Raw genomic sequence first — 9,915 nt, 5'->3', positions numbered from 1 at the left:
TTGACGAGCGAACTCTCGACCAGAATGAATAATTTCTCTAATTCCACATGAGCCTTTCTCTCATCCTCTCCTCCCTACACATTAGTGTATTGATTTAATTTGATTTAGGAAATACATATGTTGGGGAAGAGGTCCATTTTCAATGTAAAGAGCAGAACCAATTTAGAGGAAATCGTTTGACTGATTGTTTCCTATTCTCCTCTCACTCTCTCTTTCATCAAGGATAAACTGTAGCATAACACATTTACTGATTGCTGAAATTAACTTTTCCGTTTATATTCACCCCATAAATTGTTGATATAGGCACACTCTTTAATCAATGTCCAGAAGATTATTGTTTAGACTTTGTACTAATGTTCATCTGCATGTCATATACACTATTGGCATACTGAAGTAATATGAAGTTCAATATAGTCTTAAAAACATGTATTTTTAATCATAATCGAGAAAAATACAAGCCTGTATTTGTTAAATATTTCTGTAATTCAAATCAAAGCTGAAATAACAAGATAACTCTTCAGTTGCTCAGTCCCTAAAGCTGCCACGGTATTCCTAATTAGATTTTATTGCTTTAAATTCAATCTTCCTAAAACAGAGAAGCTGTTGTCACTGAAGGAACTTTGCAGGGGACATCTTTAATATGTTTACACAACACAAGCTACTTTATTATTTTCAGATTCAGTGAGTAAAATCTGATATAATCACACATTTAAATGACTGGTAGACACATTTGATTGCTCATTAAGTAAATCATCAACTGTTGATATTCCCTTGACAAATAATTTAGGAGATGCAATGCAATATTACCATATTTGTCTGCATGAGGGAAAATTAAACATTTTGGGCTTCATCATTTTTTTGTGCTGCAGTGCTAGGATTGTTCTGGAATCTGGACAGTTTGCAAGGAGAGTGACTTGCACAGTTGAGCTCTATCTCTAAAGATGGTAAGGGTTATGGTTACCACACTGACAGGGCAAAGCAGACCACCAGTCACCCCAGTGGTCAGCCTAAAGTGCCAATGGTCAGTCAGTGTCAGTGGTGATGTTATGTAATGCTGTGTTCAGTTGACTTCTGTCCAGCCTCTCTGTATCTTTTCCTCTGGTGGATTTGTTGGCCACCAGTCAATTGCAACAGATGGTTTTATTCAACACAAACAAATCTGTCCTTTAGACTCCACTCCCACTTGCTTCCCTAGTCTCCTTTTGTTACGTTCCCACTAGAGTCAAATAAATGTATAAAATATATAAAAAGCATTATTAAAGAACCGCAGAGAAAAGCGATGGTATAAACTGCAGTCTCTAGTTCATTATGATGACCACAGAGCCCATGTCTACTCATGTTCCCACGGAATAGAGCTCCTCTCTTGGTTTACTTTGGTTTTGGGTTTTATTTGGTGTTTGCCTATCTGCATATATTGAAACCAGTATAAATGTGTTCTTCATTGCAGGCTGGGGCCACATGCTGCACACAGCAGTGGTTTTAGTTACTGTCATATTTTCTGGGTGAAACAGTCCTGAAATGTACTGTGTGCAGTAAGAGATAATACTTTGACAATATCCCAGCTAGACTCTCTGTTTCTTTAGTAATGGTTCTCTGACTGTTGTAAGGAATGTATGTCTTCCCTGGTCCTCTAGTCCATGGTTCCACATCACCAGAAAAATAACACTGATAAACACACTCTCTGGATCAAGTGGGGAAATACATCATATTTTTGAGATGGGCCTCTTTCCACAGTCACTTTAGACAGCTATTTCACTCATCTATTTGATGTTTACTTGTTTCTGCCATTTATGCATTGCTGTAGCAACAGCTCCATCCAGGACAGTCATAGGAGGAAATACAGCAGTTGAGATGTGTGAAGCAAGCAGGGCCTAGGCTGGAGGCTGGTCCCCCCTTTGTATTGTATTGGTTGCAATAACACATAGCAGCCTGTTTATCTATTTGTGTTGTGTCTGTGTCACCTTAGAAACACTGGAAGATAGTTTACTCATGATTCCAGTACAGCAGTAAACGCCTGACAGATCCGACAGAGTTTCACAGAGGTGATTTATCACATCTGGACGTTCAAAATAAATAAATAAATCATGGAAATAAGCTTTTCTCACATATTAAGAGTTCCTTATGTAAACTAATGGGGCGATTAGTTGTAGGCATTGGCAAAATAAAAAAATGTACCTGGTCAAACTTTGGACAAACTTTTTGCTTTTGTTTTCAGAGAAACCTGTATTTTATAAGACTGTCTGTCTGTTCTGTACAGAAGCAATAAGAATGTCCCAACCTCTCAAACTGAGCTGACTCTGACAGCAGATCGATTTTTACATTGTTCTTTATTGGGCCTCATTGTTACATTTATGCATGACCTGAGGTTGAGGGAACACATGTGCTTTATTTCTCATGCGCCCTATATAGCAGGGTTTTCCAAACTCAGTCGTAAGGGACCCCTTCGGTGCACATTTTGGTTTTTGCCCTAGCACTACACAGCTGATTCAAATAACCAACTCATCATCAAGCTTTGATCATTTGAATCAGCTGTGTAATACTAGGGCAAAAACCAAAACGTACACAATGGGGTGGCCCCGGGACTGAGTTTGGTAAATCCTGCTTTACAGCACTGGGAAAAGGCAAGGACTTGTAAAAGAACAGGGGCATCAACTCCAGTTGTTTAATGAAATTCAAACTGCAAAACTCTGATTCCTAATTGTGTTGATTTCCTGTTTCTAATAATGTCCAGAGGGTTGATCCTGCTGCCAGTGGAACTGATTTCTTATCGTGTTGATTTCCTGTTTCTAATAATGTCCAGAGGGTTGATCCTGCTGCCAGTGGAACTGATTTCTTTAGTACAATTTACAGATTTTGTCACATCTGCTCCTGCAACGCCCTCTACAACTCATCCTGTGTCTCCTTGACCTGCCGCCACTCCCCTAGTACTCTCTCCCTTCCCTCTCTCTCTGTGTGTTACTTCATCCCAGTCTCCTCATCCTCATCTGCTCTTGGGTTGCCCGGTTCCACTCCGCGTAACAGATTTACAGACTTTTGCTCCCTCGTCCTGCTGTTTTTCAGCCCCATGACTCCCAGCTGTGTCTCCAGGCCTTTGCTCCTAATAGTGATTTATTGACATGTCTCCTCTGCACGTGTTTGGAGTTTGATAGGGGTCCTAAGCTAATTTCCATGCAGCCAAAAACCTGTTCATGTGATGAAATGCATGTTGTTCTTGGCGTACTAGAAGAGGAATGACACTAAGTCACTCTGCTGTTGGTCCCTGTTACGGTTTTGAATACACTGTGATCTGAATGTGGATCTTCCATCTTCCAGAAATGTCCATGCTATCATAAAAGAGAGAGGGTCTAATGGTTCGCTTAGATTACCCACACCATACCACCCCTTTGGTACGACTGGGGCTCCACCAGCTCTCTCTCTCTCTGTGTTGGTGTGTGTGCTGTGTGTGTGTTGGTGTGTGCGTGCACGCCATGTACCTCCATGTTCCTCTGATTTATTAGATGTTGGAGGCTTTCAGCTTTTGAGGAGGCTGGAGAGGACGGTTCCCCTGCTCCCACAGGTGCTCCCAGCAGCCAGCAGCCAGCCCAGAGACAGAATAGAACAGACCCGAGCCTCCCAACAGGCGGTGGAAGAGCTTTGACACGATTAAGACCTCATCTGGAACCCAAGCACCCTGCCTTGCCATCTGCTGGTGTGGATCATGGTCGATCCTACACTCAGGCCCAGGCAGCAGGATGCAGAGAATATACATACTCTAACAGACTGGAAGTGGTGAAGAGCAGGGAGTGGTCTACACATCAAATTGAATGAGGTGATTAAAACAAGTGACTCAGAGAAGAGTAGGGAGACTTGAGAGGGAGACTGGGAGAGGGACTGGTGCTGAACCTACAGTACAGTAGCACCGTGGCCTGGCTGACTGCCTGGCCGGTTGACTGGTTGGTGCTGAGGTCTCACTTTGTGTGTGTGCAGTGATCAGTGGGGTTTAATCGAGCAGTGAGGCGGACACTGTCTGGAATGCCTCTCGATACGGCCGTGACCCCCAGGGACGACCAGGGGATTACTGTTCTCTACTTCTCAGACTGGGAGAGAAAGAGCCTCAGAATTGGAGATGGACCAGCCACTGACTTCACACACTTACAGTAATTCAATGGATACTAAAGAGAACGGCTGTGGAGCACTAAACCAGGAGTATGGGGATGGAGTAAACTACGTTCTTATGTCCACACTAGCAAACCACTTAGAATATATTGGGCATTCCTTCTAAGTAGTGTGGTAGTGTGGATATTGGGACGTGCAGTATGATGGGACACATTGCTCAGACACTATAGATAAGACAGAAAACAATAGCAAGCAATTGAAACCAGATCTGAAAAATTATTTCCCCGAGTTTAAAGAGCAAAGCGAGAGCGGACAAAAGGCAGGGAGGCAATACTGAACCCCCCCCTCCCTCCACTTCTAACTACTTCTGGCCTATGTCCCTGGTGGAGCTGTGAATTCAGTACCTCTGAAAAGATCATGTGAACCTCTTGTCAATTAATCAGACCTCAGTGTGATGTGCTGTACCTACTGCAGCTGAGCTGGGACAAACATTCCCATAGTCACAGGGCTGGTGGTGGCGGAGCAGGACTTTAAGTAGTGGAACGTACACTATGACAGAGAAGGAGAGAATTCATCATGTCATTTGCATTAAAGCAAATAGTTCAGCATCCTAACTCAGTTTGGAGGTGACATAGTCCCAGAGGGAATGGAAGTGTGTGTGTGTGTGTGGTGTAATTTCTCTCCCTGAGACAGAAGCAGTTTAGCGGCTGGCCTGAAGCAAAGTCCTGCTCGTTCCGCTTTAATTCAATGAAGGAGAGGAGCAGGGAGCGTCCTTCTCCACATGATCATAGCCTAATCAGATATACCATACAATCTCTGCCCCCCCCTCTCTCTTGCTGCAACAGGAAGCACATATACAGACAATCAACCACTCTAGCTCTGTGATCAATGTTGACATTATCAAACTACCTTAATCAAACAAGCCCTGCAGCTACCTTTCCCTCTGCGATACCAGCACAGCCTATCAGATATACCCTCTGTGCTCCTAACGTTATTGAACCAGAGAAATCTGTGGTCAATAAAGTTAATTTATTTATGTAGCTACTAAGGGCCCCAGGTCATGTGTTGAAGGTCTGAAAGGGGCGCAGAGGCCTTGACTTAGTTATGTGCTCAGTGAAACCAAACAAATTGGGCCGCAGGCTACAAATAAACCCAACAGTCTTTAACAGCAGACCTATTATATAGGACGAGGAGGTAATCTTGAAATGGGTGAGAAGCGGTTGTTTTAAACTGTAAATGTACTGGTAAGCAGAAGCAGATGGTGACAGTGAGCAAAACCCCCTCAGAAAGGAGACCTAAAATCCCTCTGTGTAAATGTTTGGTTTTACTATTTCATTCTTGTAAAGTACCCATTTGGAATTTGAGTAGGTCTTGATTGTGGAAGCAGTGGCAGTGTATAAGGAGCTATATCACAATAGGAGTTGTCGTTAGTTTTGAACTATCTGGCTAATAGTCCTGCACTTTAAGCATTAAACCACCTTAGCATGGGACCAAATCACTTGGGATTCTACAATATGGTTTTCTCAATGACTGTGGGTTCTGTGTGTGTGGTTTAGTTGTAGGGCGTGCTGAAGCATTCAAGTCTCAGCAGTGAGAACTGTTGATGTTCGCCTTTCTCCACTCCAGTGTATAACTGATCACAGTCCCTCTTTGAAAGATCCAGATTAAGAACAAATACCCTCTGGTCTGAAATGACATGTTTGCGAAAATCAGGAACGAAGATCAGGGAGAAGACAAACAAAATATCTGGCATGGCTCTGTCAGAGATGTCATTCCCACATGTGGAGTTGGAGTTAGAATGTACTGCAGCTTGGGCTCACATAAACAACCATGCTTAGTTTCCCTTATGACAGCCAGCTGTGTGGTATTTCGCTCTCCTCCAGGCAGTGCATGTGGAAATCTCTAGTCTGTGTGGTCTGGTCCCAGAGCAGGTCCCAGACACAGTGAACACCACCCTGAGTGTGGAGGAGATAGGGGACAAGGGTTTGATATGAGCTGTGGGGGCAGTGGTGGTGCTCTTCTGTTCCTTAGGACACCAGAACAAGCTCTGATGGCAGCTCCCCAGCATCAAGGCTCACAATCTCTCTTCCTCTCGCCTCCCCTGGTCATTGCTCTCTTCCTGTTAAACCAGCCTCTGCTGGCTGGCTGTGCATCACATTTTGGGCTGGATCTCTGCCCCCTAACGACATCACTGTCACATAATATGACTCTCATATGTTTACTCTCTGTGTTTGGTCTCATTTATTTATTTTGTCTGGCATGGGAACAAAGCTGAAGTGACGCACTGGGAGAGTTGAAGAGAGGCTTTGGAGTGCTTGCAAAAGGAGTCAGTGCCAGAGACACACAGAACTGAGAGTCTATAATGATCGTTATGGGATACAATCGTTCCTGTGTGTGGTAACTATGGTCTTGGTTTAGCAATGGCAACAGTACTTGTACACTTGGCTAACCAGCTAGTGATACATCTGGTACGTGTGTAGGACACATGCTGGGAGAGGAGAACCACAGCAGAAGCACAGAACCTGGTCTGGCTCTTTTCACCCAGAAGACAAGGTGATGACACTGATAAAGAGTGATGAGAACCAGCAGCGGCATCATGCCCATAGTGAGCACATGTGCCCTCATATTTGTCCTGTTAGAAAAATGTTTAATTTGTTGTTTCTCTGTAATACTACAAGCCAGCTATTTTATTGTGTTTGCTTTGGCTATCCCAGATAGGCTCCCAACCTCAACTACCTGGACCAAGAAGCAATTTCAATCAAGTTAGACTAGCTAGCTTGTTTAATGATAACTATTTTAGCTGACAAGCCTGCTTGCGAGGTTGGTAGACTTTAGAAAAGCAAGCAATTACTGCATTTACTTAACAAGACTCATATCCTTTTCAATCTTTTACCCACATTTTAGCAGCAATGCAGAGGAAAAAAAAATCTACCACCAGTCAGGAGAACACAAAAAGCTCAAGATGTTTAGATTTGCAGAAAATATACATATAATTAAGCGTAATGATTATGGCTCTAAATTGCAGGAAAAAGCTGTTTCTATCCGAACCCAGGATAAGACCCAGATGCAGACAGTTCGAATCAGACGTTCATTAACAAAACAGGGGGCAGGCAGACAACAGGTCAAGAGCAGGCAGAGATCGGTAATCCAGGGCAGAGTCAGAAAGGTACAGAACGGCAGTCAGGGTCAGGGCAGGCAGAGTGGTCAAAGCTACAAAAACAGGGGCTATGGAGAAACACACTGATAGATATGAAGAGCAGGCAGAGATCGGTAATCCAAGGCAGAGTCAGAAAGGTACAGAACGGCGGGCAGGAAGAGAAAAACGAAAAAAGAAAAAAAAAAAAAATCCAGGGGCTAGGGCGAAACACACTGGTAAGCTTGATGAAACAAGACGCACTGGCAACAGACAAACAGAAAACACAGGTATAAATGCACAGGTGATAATGTGGAAAATAGGCGACACCTGGAGGGGGGTGGAGACAAGCACAAGACAGGTGAAACAGATCAGGGTGGGACAGTTTCGGTGTTTGAAAAACACAAAATTCTTAAACTTCTGGCCGGAATCACCCCCAGCCATCTGAGAGACACTGTGCTGACTTCCAGGGAGCCCCAATTGATTGTATTACTGACTTTCACTCAGATAGTATATGAACATGGCATAAGTCATGGCAGAATGTGTAGAAAATGTGCTTTAAAACAGCAACATTTTCTCAACACCCCATAGAAAAATGTGAGGAGTTGCAGGAAATGTACTTTTAAACTGCAAATTTCTCTCTGCCACCGAAATGTGTTGCCTGCAAGGTGTGTGGGGTGGGGGAGGGGGAGCAAACCAAATCTTGCTTAAGGCCCCCAAAAGGCTAGGGCTGGCCCTGACTAGCCCATATGGGTGGCCACATGTATGTAAGTCACACTCTTTACAAACAGTTTCCTTTAAAGTTGATGCAGCAAAAATGTAATGAACAGTTTAATTCAACCGTTCCCACACCTCGTGTACCTGCTCATCACCAGTCTTCACTCCCCTTCCTGTTATGTCACAAGAATGATCTGAGTCAATTAGTGACTTTTCACTCAGGTGTAATTGGCTCAGGGCAAGACGCATATTGAAGAGCAGATTGAAAACCCTCAATCACCTTATTTGTGGTTCTTTCATTGAGGAAAATGGAGAGGGAGGAGAGCAAACCGGAGATAGAGAGACTAATGAACTTCTTGTGGTGGAGAAAGAGAAGGGAAAGGGGAAAGGGGGGATGAGGAGGAGGAGTGAGAGGGGAGGAGAAGGAGGAGGATAATGGGTGGCAGAGGATAGAGACTAAGTTCTTGGGGAGGAGGAGAGGAAAGAAGAAGAGGAGGAGATAAAGGGAAGTGGAAGAGTGGCACTGGGCCATTTGTCAGAGCTGGTAAACAGGGAGTGGTGGATGGAATGCTCAGGGTTGTGGCTTAAGAGTTGGCAGACACCCTTATTGACAGTGTTACTCAGGACAATCCAGGACACCAAGAAACAACCTTCCAGGATTTGAAGTCCTTCCTGTTAAAATTCCTCATTTAACAGTTCTCAAAAGCCTCATTCTCAACTCATATAATTCTCCTCAAAGGCAAAACATTTATTTCATTTGACAGAGAGTAACGCCTAACTGTACGTGGCTTTGGATAAGAGCGTCTGCTAAATGTCTAAAATGTAAATGCAGTATGAGTCAAACTGGTTATTTTCAAACCTCAACCAACCTTCTACTGATGTGTGGAACCTGGTGTTCTCAGGTCTCAGAGTCTTAGGTCTGTCTCTCTGCAAAACAGCAGATTTCTCCACGATGAAATAAAACAGTTGAACGGAAAAATATATTCAGCACAGAAAAAAGGCTGGAATGCCCAATTACTGGAGCAACAAGAGAGATAACTACAATAGAATCACGTATGTCTCATGTGTTTTTGTTTAAGCCTGCCCAGCTCTTTGTTAACATGGAGAGAGGCACTCTGAGCTGGGTTGGTCTGGAACAATTCTGTCTGGGAGTCTTTACTCCTTGAGTCTTTCCTGAAGAGAAGAATACTCCTAAAGGGAGGAATCATGTTTTATGAAAATTATTTACTATGTGTATCATGCTGTAGGATGGCTGTCGTGACAGTGTGATGGGGTTGTTGTGATGTTTACATGTTTGCTTGGCGTGTTTCTCCATCCTGACAGACAGGCCTGTGGTTCCACACTCCAAGCAGCCAGGTCTCCTGTCTCATCCTATCGACATGGCTTTGATCTGCAGCCTCCCAGGCTGAGCCCTCTGACCAGACTGCTCTGTGAAGTCAGCGCACTGTGCAAACCAAGCAGGGTGGACGAGAGCGCAGGTCCGGGTGTGAGGGGTGTGAAAGTGGGTCTGCCCGTGCTGTAGCATTTATTAATCATCATAATTGTTTGTCTGAGCTCTCATAAAGGAAAAGGGCTGGTAGCAGTCTGCACAGACTTAGTCACGACTGACTGTTCTTCTACAAGGTCTAGAAGACCTAGACCTACAGTAGTGAGCTCCAGATGTGAAGAGAACATGCTCTCACACACACACCACACACGATTTAGCAAATCAAAAGCAGGATTTGGCCCCCAAAAAATTAAATCAGATTGTATTTGTTTCAACATGACACAAAGTAGGACATTACTGTAATGAAAACCACAGGTTTATGAATGAGGGGGGATGTCACGATCAGTGTCACATGGTTGGGGTGGTTTGGTCAGGCTGGCTCAGAGAGAGAGAGAGAGAGAGAGCTGGACCTCAGCCTGCCAGGACAGATTCAGAAAGACAGCCAGATGGCCAGGCCAGCTCTTTGAAGCCCTGCAGAACTTCC

This window comes from Oncorhynchus mykiss, chromosome 26 (assembly GCF_057628025.1).
Source record: "Oncorhynchus mykiss isolate SJ-2025 chromosome 26, ASM5762802v1, whole genome shotgun sequence".
NCBI classification, from domain to species: Eukaryota; Metazoa; Chordata; class Actinopteri; order Salmoniformes; family Salmonidae; genus Oncorhynchus; species Oncorhynchus mykiss.
Note: the sequence above shows the minus strand (reverse complement) of the source record.